Source organism: Lathyrus oleraceus, chromosome 1 (genome assembly GCF_024323335.1).
Source record: "Lathyrus oleraceus cultivar Zhongwan6 chromosome 1, CAAS_Psat_ZW6_1.0, whole genome shotgun sequence".
Taxonomy (NCBI): Eukaryota; Viridiplantae; Streptophyta; class Magnoliopsida; order Fabales; family Fabaceae; genus Lathyrus; species Lathyrus oleraceus.
The window spans coordinates 434,717,353-434,735,082 of NC_066579.1; the positions used below are offsets into that span (position 1 = coordinate 434,717,353).

General features: G+C 40.0%; 1 long non-coding RNA gene across 1 annotated transcript; it reads right to left on the bottom strand.

The window, feature by feature from the left end:
* Positions 1-368: 368 nt before the first annotated feature.
* Positions 369-2,187, bottom strand: LOC127080480 (uncharacterized). Its single transcript, XR_007788022.1, has 2 exons — positions 1,128-2,187; positions 369-697 (listed from the first exon to the last, which is right to left on the bottom strand). It is a non-coding gene; the product is annotated as an uncharacterized LOC127080480 (long non-coding RNA).
* Positions 2,188-17,730: the final 15,543 nt, after the last annotated feature.

Consider the following 17,730-nt stretch of genomic DNA (forward strand, 5'->3'; position numbering starts at 1 on the left):
TGATAATGAAAAGATGGTTTGAAATTGGAATGAAATGAAATGTTTTTTTTTCTTTGTTTGAAATAATGTGAAGGTGTGAGAGTGAAGGAAATTAATCCAATTCTTTTTTAGCAAAATTAACTGATCAAAACCGATTAAATGGATTAATTGAGCTAATTAAAATTTGTTTAATTAAACCAACTGATCAGGTTGATTAAAGCTAATTAATTTATTTGACAAAATGTAATTATTTGATTAGTGAAGATGAGATAAGTAATAATTTAAATTTTCTAAACACTGAGTCAGAACTCCAAATTATCACAATGGATTTGAAACCTAACAGAAACCACTTCATGTTATGCACATATTAACAAGCAGGCCATAGAATCAAAACTAAATCTATATACAATATAAAAATTCAGCAAGCAATCAATAATGTAATTTAACTTATGATAATCAAACCAATCACATAATTGACAATATGACTATACTGTGAACTAATCCATAAATTCACAGTTTAACTACAGCACCAATAATAATCACAAAGTTAGGATAAAAATGGGAATAAGCTTTAAGGTTTATCTGTAGAAACTACTTTTAAACTCAAAACAGCTTAAGAAACAACATGACGGAATGAAAAATTCATTTGCTACCGTTCAAAATCAATTTGAAGATATTAACCATTATCACCAACAGCTCAGTCTCACATATAAATCTCCTATATGAACCGACAAAGAAAAGAATAAATCTACAGGATTGAAATCAAATTCAAATCAACTACTTGATATTAGTACAACCCAAGAAAACAGACTATTAATACTTATCCATTCAAAACAATGAATACACCCAAACTCTGCATACTGATCTTGCTGTACAAAATTAACATACCACCGTAATCCTACCCTCCCCTATGAACGCAAACACATATGTTCAATACCCAAAAAAAAGAATATTATGAGAAATAATTATCCAGTTTTACCAAATAACAATTCAGAACAGCCTACACGATAGATCCATTTACACTCAGAGTTTAAACATTAACAGTTCAGGCTTGTACATACCCCACATAATACAACCATATATGTAATCGAAAAAATGGAAAAAATTGATTGCAAGATAGTGATGGTTTATTACATTGAGGTTCTTACCAAACGTTTGAAATATCACTGGAGCCAAATCGCAGAGTTTGTTTTGGATTTCGCAGAGTTTGTTGAGTTACCCTTTGCTTGAGCTGTCAAGGGTGTCGTAACCGTGTTTGTCGGCGACGGATCCTTGAAGGACAGTTTGAGGTCGGTGGATTCAGGTGATTGAAGGTGGTGACGTGAAGGTTGATGGCGTAGGAGAACGATTCAGTGAGGGTTTGATGGAAGAATGAAGGACTGCGGCGGAATCTACGGGTTGCGATTGGTGGAGACGATGAAGATTTGAGAGTGAATCAGAGGGTTCTCGTGTAGGTTTTTTTTTAGAGTGAGAGAGAGGCGAGGGTTTGTGACGGTAAAGTGATGAAGCTGATTGATGATGAAACGGAAAGGGTTTCGGATGGGTTTCACGGCGGTTGGCGATTGAGCGTGGTGCGGTGGCGGTAGAAAGGGGTTTTGACGGTTGAAGGTGACAGGAGGCGAAACGAAAGTGGAAAGGGTTCACGGTTTTGGAAGAAGAGTAGAGGGTTTCGGTTGGTGAGCGATTTTGTGTGGGTTTTGAGCAGATGAAGAAGCGGCGATGGAGGTGAGGGGTTTCGGGTGATGGTTGATGAATGGGCGGTGAAAGTGGGTTCGCCGGTAGATTCGCGGCGGCTGAGGGTTTTGAAGAGGGCTAGCGATGGAGGTGATGAAGGGAGGAAAATGACGGAGTGGTGGTGATTTATGGAGACGATGAATGGATTTTGAGAGAGGCGTGAGAGGTTTTTTTCTGCTGAGAGCGAGTGAGTGGAGTGAAAGAGGTGGGGGATTTTCAGAGAGAGAACATGAGATTTTTTTTGTAAGGATGATCGCCCCGTGTGGATTTCGTGAGAGAGAGATATAAGGATTTGGAAGGATTTTTTGTCTTTTTCTGCTGAGTGTTTGTGTGAGAATGAGGGATTTGTGTGGAGTTTGTTGGGAGTGGAGAGATAGTGATACTGAGTGGGGAGATAGTGGAGAGTGAAATGAGAGAGTGAGTGAATAGCAGTGAGTGTGGATTTTTCTGTGAGAGAGATGAGAGTGAATAGTGTGAGAGAGATGAGAGTGAATAGTGTGAGAGATCCAATACTGAGTGGGAGAGGTTTTTTTGTATATATTTTTCTTTTTGTCGTTTTTTGAAAGTAGTGAGGTAGTGGAGCAGGGTCTGTTAGGAGTGGAGCAGGGGGATTAGAGAGACGTTGGGAGATTTTGTTTTTTATGGATTGGAATCCAATGCAAAATATATTTTTATAATTATTAAATAAATAAAAAAAGAACCAATTAATATTTTAAAAACTCTAACTAATTACTATTTAAAAAATTAACTAATAAAAAAGCTAACTAACTCTTAAAAAAAAAAACTAATTAATATTGAAAAGAAAAATCTAACTAATATTTAAAAACTAACTAATATTTAGAAAAACTAATTAATATTGAAAAAAATACTCTAACTAATATATTACAAAATCCAACTAAACAAACTAATTAATATTTAGAAAAACTAACTAGTAAGAAACCAATTAATATTTAATTAAATAACTACTATTTAAAAAACTAATTAATTATTTTAATTTAAATATCTAAAAAAGAAAATTACCAATTAAAAAATGAGTACAAATTATTCGGAAAAATTAAATAAATCACAGTCTTTCTTCAAATCTTGACAATTCAACCGATTTTTTTATTCTCAAAATAAATTCCCTCTGATTGATATTTCCGGCATTTATTCATGATGCAGATGTGTGTCATGTTATGTGTATGATGCAAAAATGAAACTGCAATTAATTTTGAAAAGAAATTAAAATAAGCCCGGACAAAATTGGGGTACGACAGCTGCCCCTATTTAATTATCTTGAATCAGAAGGTAAGAATGACAAAGGTCATCTTACATTCGTGGTGGAAGGTAATTAAATACTAAAGGATCCAAATTTTGTCCTTTGGAATGCAATGGAGAGATGCAAATGAAGATGCAATGGATGTCAAGGTAGTAGGGGTAGGATGTCACATCAATGTCAACCCTCGAGTCAACATTCAAATCTGGCACAGGTCATTTCTGATGTGAAGACAAAGGTGGGATCGGTTTTCTGACACCAAAAGGATGACAGAGATTCACCATGATTTTGAGGATTGTTATCACCAAAAGGATGATGGATAAGCTGAGCTTCAAAGGTAGTCATCACCAAAAGGATGATGTCCGTTACCAAAAGGATGATGGTTATTATGATAAAGTTTCCATTACTGAGAGTATAGTATCAAGGCTATCACCAAAAGGATGATAGTTGAGTCATCAACTTCAAAGATCACCGTCACCAAAAGGATGAAGGTAAGATCCAACAACAAAACTTGTTATCACCAAAAGGATGATAATAAGTCAAGTAACTTCATTGATCGCCATTACCAAAAGGATGAAGGTATAGTCACACAACAAACTTGTTATCACCAAAAGGATGATAATAAGTCAACACAATCACCATCACCAAAAGGATGAAGGTATAATTAAAAAAACACAACTTGTTATCGCCAAAAGGACGATAATAAGCACTCAACACAATTGATCGCCATCACCAAAAGGATGAGGGTAGGATCAAACACAACTTGTTATCACCAAAAGGATGATAATCACCATCACCAAAAGGATGAAGGTATAATTAAAAGATAAAACTTGTTACCACCAAAAGGATGATAATAAGCACACAACGCAATTGATCACCGTCACCAAAAGGATGAAGGTAAGATCAAGACAAATTTGTTATCACCAAAAGGATGATAATCACCATCACCAAAAGGATGAAGGTACTGTCAAACGACAAAACTTAGTTACCACCAAAAGGATGATAATAAGCACTCACGCAACTGATCACCATCACCAAAAGGATGAAGGTAGGATCAAGACACAAACTTGTTATCACCAAAAGGATGATAAGAAATCAACAATCACCATCACCAAAAGGATGAAGGTATTGTCAAACGACAAAACTTAGTTACCACCAAAAGGATGATAATAAGCACACACGCAATTGATCACCATCACCAAAAGGATGAAGGTAGGATCAAGACACAAACTTGTTATCACCAAAAGGATGATAAGAAGTCAACAATCACCATCACCAAAAAGATGAAGGTATTGTTAAAAGACACAACTTGTTACCACCAAAAGGATGATAATCACCATCACCAAAAGGATGAAGGTATAATCAAGACGCAAACTTGTTATCACCAAAAGGATGATAACCACCATCACCAAAAGGATGAAGGTATAATTAAAAGATAAAACTTGTTACCACCAAAAGGATGATAAGAAGCACACACGCAAATGATCACCATCACCAAAAGGATGAAGGTGAGATCAAAACACAAACTTGTTATCACCAAAAGGATGATAAGAAGTCAACAATCACCATCACCAAAAGGATGAAGGTATTGTCAAACGACAAAGCTTAGTTACCACCAAAAGGATGATAATAAGCACACACGCAACTGATCACCATCACCAAAAGGATGAAGGTAGAATCAAGACACAAACTTGTTATCACCAAAAGGATGATAACCACCATCACCAAAAGGATGAAGGTATTGTCAAACGACAAGACTTAGTTATCACCAAAAGGATGATATTAAGCACACACGCAATTGATCACCATCACCAAAAGGATGAAGGTAGGATCAAGACACAAACTTGTTATCACCAAAAGGATGATAATCACCATCACCAAAAGGATGAAGGTATAATTAAAAGATAAAACTTGTTACCACCAAAAGGATGATAATAAGCACACAACGCAATTGATCACCGTCACCAAAAGGATGAAGGTAAGATCAAGACAAATTTGTTATCACCAAAAGGATGATAATCACCATCACCAAAAGGATGAAGGTACTGTCAAACGACAAAACTTAGTTACCACCAAAAGGATGATAATAAGTACTCACGCAACTGATCACCATCACCAAAAGGATGAAGGTAGGATCAAGACACAAACTTGTTATCACCAAAAGGATGATAAGAACCCAACAATCACCATCACCAAAAGGATGAAGGTATTGTTAAACAACAAAACTTGTTACCACCAAAAGGATGATAATAAGTCAATAGTCACCATCACCAAAAGGATGAAGGCACTACAACACAACAGAACTTGTTATCACCAAAAGGATGATAATAAGTCAATAGTCACCATCACCAAAAGGATGAAGGTGCTACAAACAACAGAACTCGTTATCACCAAAAGGATGATAATGAATCCACAATCACCATCACCAAAAGGATGAAGGTGAGATCATAACTTCAAAACTTGTTACCACCAAAAGGATGATAATAAGTTATAAAAACTTCAAATATTGCTGACACCAAAAGGATGACAGTGGGATTGAATTTTCCAAATGTCACTATCACCAAAAGGATGATAGCTTAAATCAAACTCCATAATCTTGATCACCAAAAGGATGATTTTAGATTGAACTGGACGTCATCACCAAAAGGATGATGATTGAACCAAAATGACAAGGATTGCTTATCACCAAGGATCGCCGACACCAAAAGGATGACGGTAGGTTGTAGTGATTGCAGAGGTCTCCACTCACCAAAAGGATGAAGGTTGAGCCAAAACTTCAAGGATCTTCGACACCAAAAGGATGACGGTAAGATCACAAATGTCAAGGTTTTACCATTACCAAAAGGATAACGGTGATTGTAAACAGGGTGATGATTAATATTATTCCTCAATGGACTTTCACCAAAAGGATGATAGTGAGAAAAGTATTGGAAAAATAAGGCTACTGTCAAGGTTCAGTACCTGATTTGCTGGGTAGCATTGGAACATTGATGGGTAAGATTTGCTTGGGGTGTTGACAACAAAAGGTTGCAGACCCAATGTTCTCTGGGGAGATGTAGTCTCTGTCAACAAAAGGTTACAGGAAACGACTCATTGAGGGACGCTCAACGCGAAACAAGGTAAGTGTTTGGAGAAACATTGTTTGGCTAAGCTGAGGACAACATCTTATCAACAAAAGGTTGAAGGATGTAACTCAATGGGGAACGCCCGATGATAAGGTAAGAACTTACTCAGAGAAAAACAATGACTCAACTGAGGGTTGGCCTGGATGCCTATGACTAAAACCTTGGATCTTGATTTGTGCTATATGCATGAATGATATGTATGCGTTATGTATAAGGTGATGCATGCAATGCATGTGATGCATGTTTGAATGCAAAGGCTGATTGGCTTGTTTGGGATTGGGCCCCCTTTGCAAAGGCGATGGATTTTGTGGAAACCAGTGTTAGTCGTATTTGTTTTTGTGAAGGTGCCACCAAGGTGGGTTTTGGCTTTTGGTAATTGTCAATGTGGATTGAGCTATTGATTGGTGAAAGGATCTGACTTCCCGACACTCGGTAGTTGATGATGTGATGTACACGCAGTAGATGCGGATACGCTTGGTGCCCCAAGTTTGATCTCTTGCTGATATATTGTGTATTCGTCTTTAAGAAGATCTCGGTTTCTTCTGAAGTGTTTGGCCAGCCTGTAACTGAGCATAGCGACGTGATCAACGCATGATGGTTGTGCTTTTGATGTGCCCTAAGGATTCTTGTCAAGGTATGATGTTGCCCTAGTATGACTTTCGACGTTTTGGTTGTGAATTCAAGCAATTACTGGTGTCTAACGCAATCTGCTTGACTGACTTGAAGATATGAAGGGAATTTGCCCCTTGCAACTTGTCTTGCCCCTGACTGTAGGGTGTTCAAAAGAATTCTCCTTGAAAGGAAACCTTAGGAGTGATTATCCCATGACATGGTCTGAGTTTTTTTCTGATGTCCAAATCTGGCTATGGTCTGCCCCTGATTAGCCTTGGGGGACCTGCCCCTAGGGCTGAGTACTGAAGTGCTTTTCCTCCTTGATCAACTGATGCTTGGAGATTTGCTTTATACTGACTGCTTCTTAAGTCAATATGATCAAAAGATGCCATGCCCCTGATTCATAGGATGGTCTCGATTTGTGTCAGCACCAATGATTAAGTACCACTCGAATTGCCCCTTGTTGAACTTTCCTCGATGTCAAGTACTGACTGACAATTAAGATGTTATCCAAGAAATGGTGATGTTAATGCAACAGTTATGCAAGTTTTGAAAAACAATCATTCATTTGGAGTGTCGTGGTAGTGTATGGCGAGTGGACCATGAATCCAAACGCGGTGCTTGATTTAGCTAGTGTGTGAATGGTGTAGTGAGAAGAGATTTAGCAAATATTTAGGAGTCAGTTTACTCAACCTTGCTATAATATGCTTTCAGAATAAACCCTACTTCAATTAGGTCTTTTGAGGGTTGTAACGTGGCTTGGTTCACGGTTATTGAAAGAAAAGGATATAAGGCTCAAAGTTTATCTTAACCCACCCCTTCTTCATGATGATCTCCAATCCTACGTTCAGTTAATTCTACCCACACTTTGCTTTTAGGATGAAGATGGTGATTCAAGGTCTATTGGAATGGCAGCCACCTTATTTCGTTTTTTTTTTAATGTCAGTGACCCTTTGATTTTGGTGTGGTGGTCACCGAATCTTGTTTTGTTTGGTTGGAGACTTTCATTGTCTCTCTTGATTCTTGTTTTGATCCCTAACTTTTGCATGGACCGCTTTGTTTGAAGCTTTGATCCATCGGGATTGCCCCTATTTTTGCCTAAGTCTCCTTTCAGGGTGTTGGACTTAGCGGGTTCTTTCTTTGATTTTTTTTTTCGGAAATTGTGACTACCAAGTCATTGGTCATTGAAGAACAACCGACATAAAATTTGGATTTGTATGGTTCCTTCGACACTTCAGAATGTGTGCGAAGAATGTCATGTGGTTGATCCTCGCATGGGATATTTCATCTTTATAAGTCGAAAGTGTAGTTAAACTAACTGAACACTACCCTGCCCCTGGTTAAGCATAAGGGTTTGTAGATCCGAAAGAAACTCCTACTTCTAGGCTCGAAGTGGTTGACTAGGGATTAACTCCTTATCTCTCCAGTGTTTAGGGATTTGAAAAAATGCCTGTACATCATTAGTAGGATTTTATCCGAAAGCATTCGATCAGCAATTATGAGTATTTTGTTTTCGTCATCCTCCTTCCAACATTTACTAACAAGTGTGATAAAGGAGGTGAAGTGGAAAAGTATGTGTTTGTGATTTGCAAATGTGATAGATGAGTGAATATGAAAGATTGATTCAAAGCATGCATAATCATCACATTAATAAAACCAAATGCAAATAACAATGTTTAAAGCAATACAGTACTTAAACAAACAAGAACAAATTACAAGAATGCAAAATGGTAAAATTGGCATAATGATTGCCTTCATTCAAATGAACAAGCCTTCCTCTTGATTGCTCTGCTGATCAGGTTGGTGAGGAGCATTATCTTCGAGCTTCACTCGACTCTGCATGCGCCGGCATGGGGTTCATTGCGACATTTGGCCTCACTGGCGTGAATGTAAGTGCTTTACTATCAACCAGGTCCTGGACCTTGTGCTTGAAAGCCTTACAGTTCTCTATTGTGTGCCCTAGGGCACCCATGTGATACTCACATTGAGCATTGGCGTCATAGCCTAGAGGGTAAGGTGGCGTTACAGGTGTTAGCTCCTTTAGAACAACCGATCCATCCTTTAACAGGTAGGGAAGGATCTTGCTATATGATACTGGCAAAGGATCGAAATGTCTTTCTGGCCTCCTTGCCCTCTGTTGGTTGGGTGGACGTGGTTGTGGAGCACGTTGCTGTTGATTCTGATGTGGTTGCTGGTAAGCTGGCTGTTGATATGGCTGTTGATATCGTTGCTGATATGGTGGCTGATATGGTGTCGGGATGACCGCGGCAGTCTGACCTTCTGGCTTCCTTGGGAGATTAGGATAAGTCTTCTTCATCCCACTTGAAGCGTTAGCAGCACAAGGTAGCTTTCCCTTCTTGATTTGGCTTTCAACTTGTTCTCCCACGGAGACGACCTCAGCAAAAGTCAGGAAGCTGGATCCTACCATTTTCTCCATGTATTGGGTATGCAGAGTTCCCATAAACATATCAATCAATTCTTTGTCAAGGAGGGGAGGCTGAACACGAGCTGCTAGCTCTCTCCACCGCTGAGCGTATTCCTTGAATGACTCATTATTGCGTTGAGTCATGTCTTGCAGCTGGGTGCGGTTGGGTGCTAGATCCGTATTGTACTGATAATGCTTAAGGAAGGCTTCAGCAAGTTCTCTCCATGACTGGACCTGCCCTCTCTCTAGTTGCATATACCACTCCAAAGATGCCCCACTGAGGCTATCTTGGAAGTAATGAATCAGGAGTTGATCATTACTGATGTGGGCGGCCATTTTGCGGCAGTAAGCTCTGAGGTGAGTTCTCGGGCAGCTGATCCCTTTGTACTTGTCAAAGTCCGGGACTTTGAACTTCTGCGGAATCACGAGGCCTGGCACTAGGCACATATCAACGGCATCCAAACCGGGAGTAGTGTGAACCTCCAGGGATTTGAACTTTTCCTCCAAAGCATGGAGTCTATCAACAGCTGGGTCTGGGAGACCTCCAACAGCAGGTTTGGCGGGTTGTGGCATGAAGAAGGCATCGTATGGATCTTCATCACCCATCATGGATCCATGTCGAGTAGATACAATAGAATGCTCGTGCGATTTTATATTGTCCATTGGGATCGGAATTGCGGTCGGTCCTCCTTTAGGCTGGGCAAGATTACCATTAAGGTCAGTCTCTCCAGGAATGCTAAGCGATGGTGATCCAAATTGAGCAGCAATTCTTCTGGCTTCGGCGTTAGTCTCGGCATCCTTCTCCTTTTGGGCCAAGAGTAACATGGTTTCCAGCAAGCGATCCATTTTTGCCTGCATGGAGTCAATGTCGGTCCTCATCGAAACTTGGTTGGCTTCAAGCTGTTCGAGTGTCATCTTGTAATTGCGGCGTGTCTCGTACCGGTGTCGAGTAGTCAGCGTTTACTGGACAAAGGGAGAATATGGTGTGAGATTTTGTTTCTGGAAGATGATATGCAATGCATGTTTATGATATGCAAATGCATGAAATTGTGCCATGTTCTTCGGAAAGGAATACAGACTCGAGATTATTCACATGTCGGGTACGTCAGGATAACAGGAAGAAGTACGGGTTTCTCTGATCACTAGAAATTCCCAAAAGGTAGGTTCTAAAGTTTGTTTTCAAGGAAGGAACTTAGACTCACGGATCAAGTTCAAAACTTCCTCGCGATGGTGGGCTAGCCACATCGTGATGGGAGTTCTGAAATGATCTAATCTAAGTGGGATTCTCGTATTGCACGAACAGGGTGTACACCCTTCGGTTCAATACTACATAATCACCGATTATGAAAACAAAACTTGGTCATCGACCTTTCTTTAAGTCCACTTCAGTGCAACGCCAAGTGGTTGACCAAAGCTTCCCTAAAGTCCAATCTCAAAGAGTGTAGTATCGAGTCTCAACCAACCCCAGTTGGAACCGAAGTCAGTTATCTCACTACTTTCTAATGGCTAGGATGAGTCAATTAGGGTTCTAAAGGTCTGGTTAATGCTTTGATGACACCACGCGAATGGCAAATTTTTCCTCAAGTAAACATGAGGAACATCAAGACATCCAAAGTGTCATATTAACCGTAGCCATCATTTTAACCATTCCAGTATACGCCGGATAGTCGCGATGATCTATAGCTACTTACCTAAGGTACACTAGATCCGGGTGTAGGATCTTTCACTCAAAAATTCCCTTAAAAGAAGGAACAATTTGAAAACATAAACGATTTTTTAAGGTGACCTCTCTTTGTAGTCCCCAGCAGAGTCGCCAGTTCTGTCATACGGTGAACTGACTTTTTGTGTGTTTTTAATCGCAATGTCGCGGTTAGCAAGAGTCGCCACCGACTTTTCTTTTATCCAATAAGGAAAGGTGGAAAAGAACAGGAAAGACCTTAATTTAGATTCTTAGGTTCGGGAGGTACATTATACAAAGGGAAGGTGTTAGCACCCTTTGTATCCATGGTTATCCATGGGCTCTTAATTGCTCAATCATTTATGTTTTTCTAGTTTGAAAAAGTGGTTGAGAAATGTGTAGGAAATGTTTTGAAAAGGAGAATTTAACTTTGTAATGATTCTTGAATGAATGTATACAAAGTGGTTATCTCGTTTAGTTTTGAAAATAGTTTAGAAAAATATAACTCGGCAATGATTCTAGTGCGAATGTATGCCAAGTGGTGATTTTCTAATGGAGGTTTTGAAAGGTGTAAGGTGTGAAAAGTAGTTTTAAATTGTGAATAAGCAATTAAGAGTTATACCTATCCGAGGTCTTTCCGGGCGTTTCCTATCCTTATGAGGGTAAAACTGTCCTTACTATTGAGAAGTAAGTAGTTTTATCCTTTGGATGTAAAAGGGTCATTGTAGGGTCATCGATAGGTCGTTGAAGGCAACAGTTGTAAGGATACCTTAGCATTCGAAGGGACGATCATCATTTAACCGTAGGCTACACCGAAGGGTCATCGAGGGACAAAATTGTATTTTCGAAGGCAACATCCGAGGGACCATGATTTATTTTATGATGATTTAACCGAAGGGTCTTTGCTAAGTGTATCCCCATATTCGCGGGACATGACCATAATACCGTAATCGTAGGGTAACAAAAGAGAGGTCCAAGATCGCATATTAAAAGGCAAAGTTTTACAATTAATTAGATAGCCGTAGTCGATTAAGTAATTAGGTCCATATTAAAATCAGTACATTAAGATCAATTAAGCCATTAGGGTGGATCTTCACCATGAAATTAATACATTAAAATCAATTGAGTAATTCAGGGTGAATCTCCATAAGGGTATCCCACACATAAAGTGGAATACCTAGCCGGCCATTTCCTCGGGAATATGTAAACCTTTACACAATTCAGCACACGGGTTAGAGCATCAAAGTAAAGTATAATTGAAAATTTCACTACAACACAACAGTCATAATCTTAGGCCAAATGATGCAGAATTATAATAAGTCTTGGTTAGATAGACATAAGGCAGAATAGAAAAGAAACAAAGCAGCCACTGTCCCGTTCGCCTCTGCTTCGCCTGGCGAAGGCTCAGCGAATGCTCGCTACAGGCTCGCTTAGCGATGTGCTAGCGAGCGGCCACGGGTTTGGAGTTTGACAGCAACATGACCTCCGAAAACTTGAACTTGTATGGCACTTGATTACAGGAATAGCATGGACAAACATTCATGATATTCAAGCATATTTAAATTCGCATGTGAAATCAAATTACATATTCGAAACTTCAATCATGATGCTTTATGTATATAGAGATTACCGATTAAAAGCATAAAACAATAGTGATGCGCAAACCTGTTTGCAACTAAGCTGCTATGTTGGAGAGACTGATCACTTTTGGTATCGGATGGAGTTGGGCGGCGGTAGCTTCGGAGCGGAGGAGCGGAGGAGCGGCCTTCAGGGTTTCTTTATTCGGAACTCTCTGAGGTAGCCTCCAGGGTTTCTGTGCCAGGGTTTCCGTCTGTCTTCGTCTGTTTTCGTCCTCTCCCTTTCTGACTGAAGCTTGGCTATTTATAATTCTCTTGTTGTGACCTAATGGGCTCAGAATGAAGCCCAGAAATTCTGATATTCGCAAGCTTCGCTAGGCGAAGGAGTTGCTCGCCTAGCGAGCAAGCTAGTTTGGGCTTTTACTGGATCTGATGCTTCGCTGGGGCGAGTGTCATAACGAAGTGTTCGCTAGGCGAAGGAATTACTCGCCTAGCGAGCAGGCTAGTTTGGGCCATTTTCTGAATTGGGCCATTTGTGAGCTGGGTCTTGGTTCCTTTACGATCAATGTCTTGGAAAACAAGTTGGAGTGCCTTAGAAATGCCTTGTTATATTAACGGGCAAATTTTGGGGTATGACACGTAGCATCTACAAACTCTGATAGTTTAAAAGGTTGATAGTTTGAGCTATATTTGTAGATTGATTAGATGTAGGGACCTTCTTTACAACTCTAGTTAACTCACCATTGGATTCCTCAATATTACCCTCAACTATCATGACAGGAACAACAACATTACCTATGTCTTTCGTAATAGAAAAAAAAACAAATACTTTTTTGAGAGCAACATTGGGGATATATTTATCTAGTATCTTTGGGCCAACCTTTCTTCTATTGCAAGCATCAAATATATGATCGATACAACTGCAAAAGGAGCATTAATCAAGGAGTTTTTCATATTCAAGTTCCACAAAGAAAGCAAATCTCACCCTTTCAACAAAGATTTTGTATCTAATTTCTTTGGAAAGATCTAAATCAACCAACACTCTAGAATAATAACCAAAATCCCTTTCAAAAGAAGGTTGGTTTGATAATGAGTCAATGCAAATACGTGTGTCCATGCTACTAGCTATGGAAAATAAAATCTTAGGATGTCATTACTCTTGAGAAATTTCATAAATTCTAATCCTGACTTGTGCTGATGTTTGATTAATTGTAGAAGACACGAAACCCCTAGATCAGAGAAAAAACTTTAAATGCCTGGTGTAGGTGTTTAATTGGCTGCATTATATGGTAAAACACTAATGTCTTGACTGATGTCATGACATGTAAGTGTGACTACATTGTAGTTACTGCAGGACTAGCTAACACAGGACTATTGAATGCTGTGACATTCATTCCTGTCAACAGATACTAAGGAACAGAAGTTCTGTTAGAACTTAGTATTCATTTGCAGTCTGGTTATCAAGGAAGAACCAGACCTGGCATAAGGCCTACTGACTGAATGTCAAACCGGAGGTTGTGACATTCATCATTAACAGCAGCTGGTGAAGATTAGGCAGAGTGGTGTTCTGCTATACTTCAGCATATAACTTAGTTTGTTCTTCAAGAGAATAACATAACTAACTTAAGGCCAAATGTGTAAATGTTAAGTTGGACACTTTGACATTTACTAATGTAAGCTGTTACTGTAGTATGGTCAGTTTGATCATGTACAGGTCAGCAAATTGTACAGTCTGTTTTTTGGAAAAACAGACTCAGCATATGGACCTTGATGTCAAGCTGAATGTCGTGACATTCGTGCCTGACAGCATATGCTAAATTGTAGGTTGTTCAGTTTTCTGTTTCAGCTTTTTCTCAGGCTATTCTTTAGGGATTCAACAGCTGAGAGAAAATCCAGGAAATCAACAACCAAGCTACATTCAATGAACCTAACAAATAGCCTATTTGTTAGCAACCTAAATGTTGAATTTGAGGGAACTCGTGTGACCTAAAATTCAGGAAAATACAGGTGCAAAAGCCCAGGTGCTGTAATATAAAAAGGAAGGCATTCCTTCATTCAGTTTCGGGGATTTTGAAGCGTGAAAAGTTAGTGTGTCCATCATACTTCACTGCTGTATTTTGTGAGTCTTGTATTAGACGTATCTTGTAAGCCAAGCCATTATCAAGTAGATGATTGCTTTGGCATAGGGTGTTCATTGAGTTGTAAGTGTTGTGTCACTCAAAGCTTTTAAGCGTGAGTGCTGTGTATCTTGATTTAAGCTGTGAAGCATAATCAAGAGTTGTTTTTGAAGTGTGACTTCAAATTGTCTTTAATATCACTGAGGTGATTGAGGGGGAGTGAGTAGGAACTCTGATCTTAGGTTAAGATTGAAATTGCATTGGGTAGGGATTAAGTGATAAGTTGTAAACGGGTGAGTTTAGCTTTGAATTGATACTACTAATAGTGGATTTCCTCCCTGGCTTGGTAGCCCCCAGATGTAGGTCATGTTGGACTGAACTGGGTGAACAATTACTTGTGTTATTTACTGCACTTACTATTAAGTTCTGAGTAATCCCTGTCTGTGCAGAATTGGATGTCATAACAACCAGTGTGACATCCAAAGTCTGATAACTAGAATTTCAATTGGCATCAGAGCAGGCACCCCGCCTGTGAAGTTCTGGGTGAGATCTAGGGAAGTTACTAAGAATGCACTGTTCAAAGCCTTGAATGCACTGTTCAATGGAATCACTAAGAACATCTTCCGGCTGGTGCACCATTGTGAACTAGCTAAGGAAGTTTGGGATACCCTCAAGGTAACTCATGAAGGTACTTCCAAGGTGAAGATGTCCAAACTTCAGATGTTGACAACCAAGTTTGAAAATCTGAGGATGAAAGAGGAGGAGACTATTCATGACTTTCACATGAATATTCTTGAAATTGCAAACACCTCTGGTGGACTAGGTGAGAAAATGACTGAAGAGAAACTTGTAAGAAAGATTCTCAGGTCCTTGCCTAAGAGGTTTGCTATGAAGGTCACTGCCATAGAGGAGGCTCAGGACATCAGCAATATGAAGGTAGATGAGCTCATTGGTTCTCTCCAAACCTTTGAAATGGGCTTAGGTGAGTATGCTGAGAAGAAGAAAAGCATAGCCTTTGTATCAAATGCTGAAGAGGAGTCAGAAGAAGGATATACAGGAGGTGATGAAAGTATATCAGAAGCCTTAGCCATGCTTGGGAGGCAATTCAACAAGTTCATGAAGAAGATTGATCAAAGAGGTAGACCTAAGTCAAGAACATCCCGACTGACATTAAGAAAAGATCAGCTTCTGAGGAGAAGTTCAACCATGGGAAGGGAATCCAGTGTCATGGCTGTGAAGGGTATGGACACGTCAGAGCTGAATGCCTTACTTACCTCAAATTGCAAAATAAGGGGCTAGCTATCACATGGTCTGAAGGAGATTCTGAAAGTGAATCTGAAGGAGAATCTGCCAAACATGTCACTGCACTAACCAGTGTGTGTGTCTCTGAAGATGACACAAGTGCAGATGAGCTGACATTTGATGAACTTGCTGCAGCTTATAAGAAGCTGTGTACCACCAGTGCAGAAGTGCGTGCACAAGGAGAAAAGCAGAAGAAACTCATCAAGGAACTGGAAGATGAGAGACAGAAGCAACTGTCTGCCATAGAAGGGCTAAATGATGAGATAGCCCTGCTGACCTCCAAGCTGAATCAGATGACCAAATCCATCAGAATGATGAATAAGGGAACTGACACCTTGGAAGAAATTCTAAAGGTGGGACAGCAGTCTGGAACCAAATCTGGGCTAGGATTTGGAAAAAGAGCTGAACACAAACGCCCAAAGGCTAGAGTTCAGAAGTTCAAGCAGATGTCAAAGCCAATGTCTCAACATCGAGGATCTAGGATGAATGATCATCAGAAGAGAATATACCAGAATTGGAGGTGTCACCACTGTGGCAGGCTTGGACATATAAAAGCCTTCTGCTACTGGATTCATGGCTTCCCTAACAGAGCCTCACATGTCAGACCTAAGCATAAAACACGTAAGCGATGTGTTCCCATTAAGAAGCAACAATGGTATGCTAGGATAGCACACACTGCCATAAGGGCTTCTTCCAGAGAAGACTGGTACTTTGACAGTGGATGCTCAAGACATATGACTGGTATGGAAAATCTACTGGTAGACATTCAACCTCACACCACCAGCTATGTGACTTTTGGTGATGGTGCCAAAGGAAAAATCAGAGGTGTGGGCAAACTGGAGTGTTCTGGAGTGCCAAAACTGAACAATATGCTGTTAGTAAGAGGACTAACTGCAAACCTCATCAGCATAAGTCAGCTGTGTGATCAAGGTTTTCATGTTCAGTTTACTAAGGAGCTGTGCATTGTGACAAATGGTGACAATCAGGAAGTTATGAGAGGAACCAGGTCCAAAGACAACTGCTACCTGTGGGAACCTGATCTCTCTAACTTTTCCACAACATGCTCCTCAGCCAAGGAAGAACAGGAGGTGAAGCTGTGGCATAGAAGACTTGGACATCTCCACTTACGGGGAATGAAGAAGATCATATCCAAGGAAGCAGTCAGAGGAATGCCAAAGCTTCTGATCGATGAAGGAAGAGTCTGTGGAGAATGCCAAGTGGGCAAGCAAACCAAGATGTCACACCCAAAGCTGGGACATTCCACAACCTCCAGAGTTCTGGAACTGCTGCACATGGACCTAATGGGACCTATGCAGGTTGAAAGTCTTGGTGGGAAGAAGTATGCCTACGTGGTGGTTGATGACCACTCCAGATACACGTGGATAAGCTTCATCAGAGAGAAGTCAGATACATTTGATGTCTTCAAAGATCTGTGCATAAGACTTCAAAGGGAAAAGGACAGTTGTGTGGTCCGGATTAGAAGTGATCATGGTACTGAATTCAAGAATTCCAAGTTTGATGAATTTTGCTCATCTGAAGGAATAAGCCATGAGTTCTCCTCCCCTATAACTCCTCAGCAGAATGGAATAGTTGAAAGAAAAAATAGAACTATTCAAGAATCTGCCAGAGCAATGATTCATGCAAAGAAGCTCCCTATGCACTTTTGGGCTGAAGCAATGAATACCGCGTGCTATGTTCACAACAGAGTCACCTTGAGAAAAGGAACCTCCTCCACTCTGTATGAAATATGGAAGGGTAGAAAACCCACTGTGAAGTACTTTCATATTTTTGGAAGTAAATGCTACATTCTCACAGATCGTGAACAGAGAAGGAAGCTAGATCCCAAAAGTGATGAAGGCGTATTTCTGGGATACTCCACTAACAGCAGAGCCTATAGAGTGTTCAACTACAGGACCAATGTCCTGA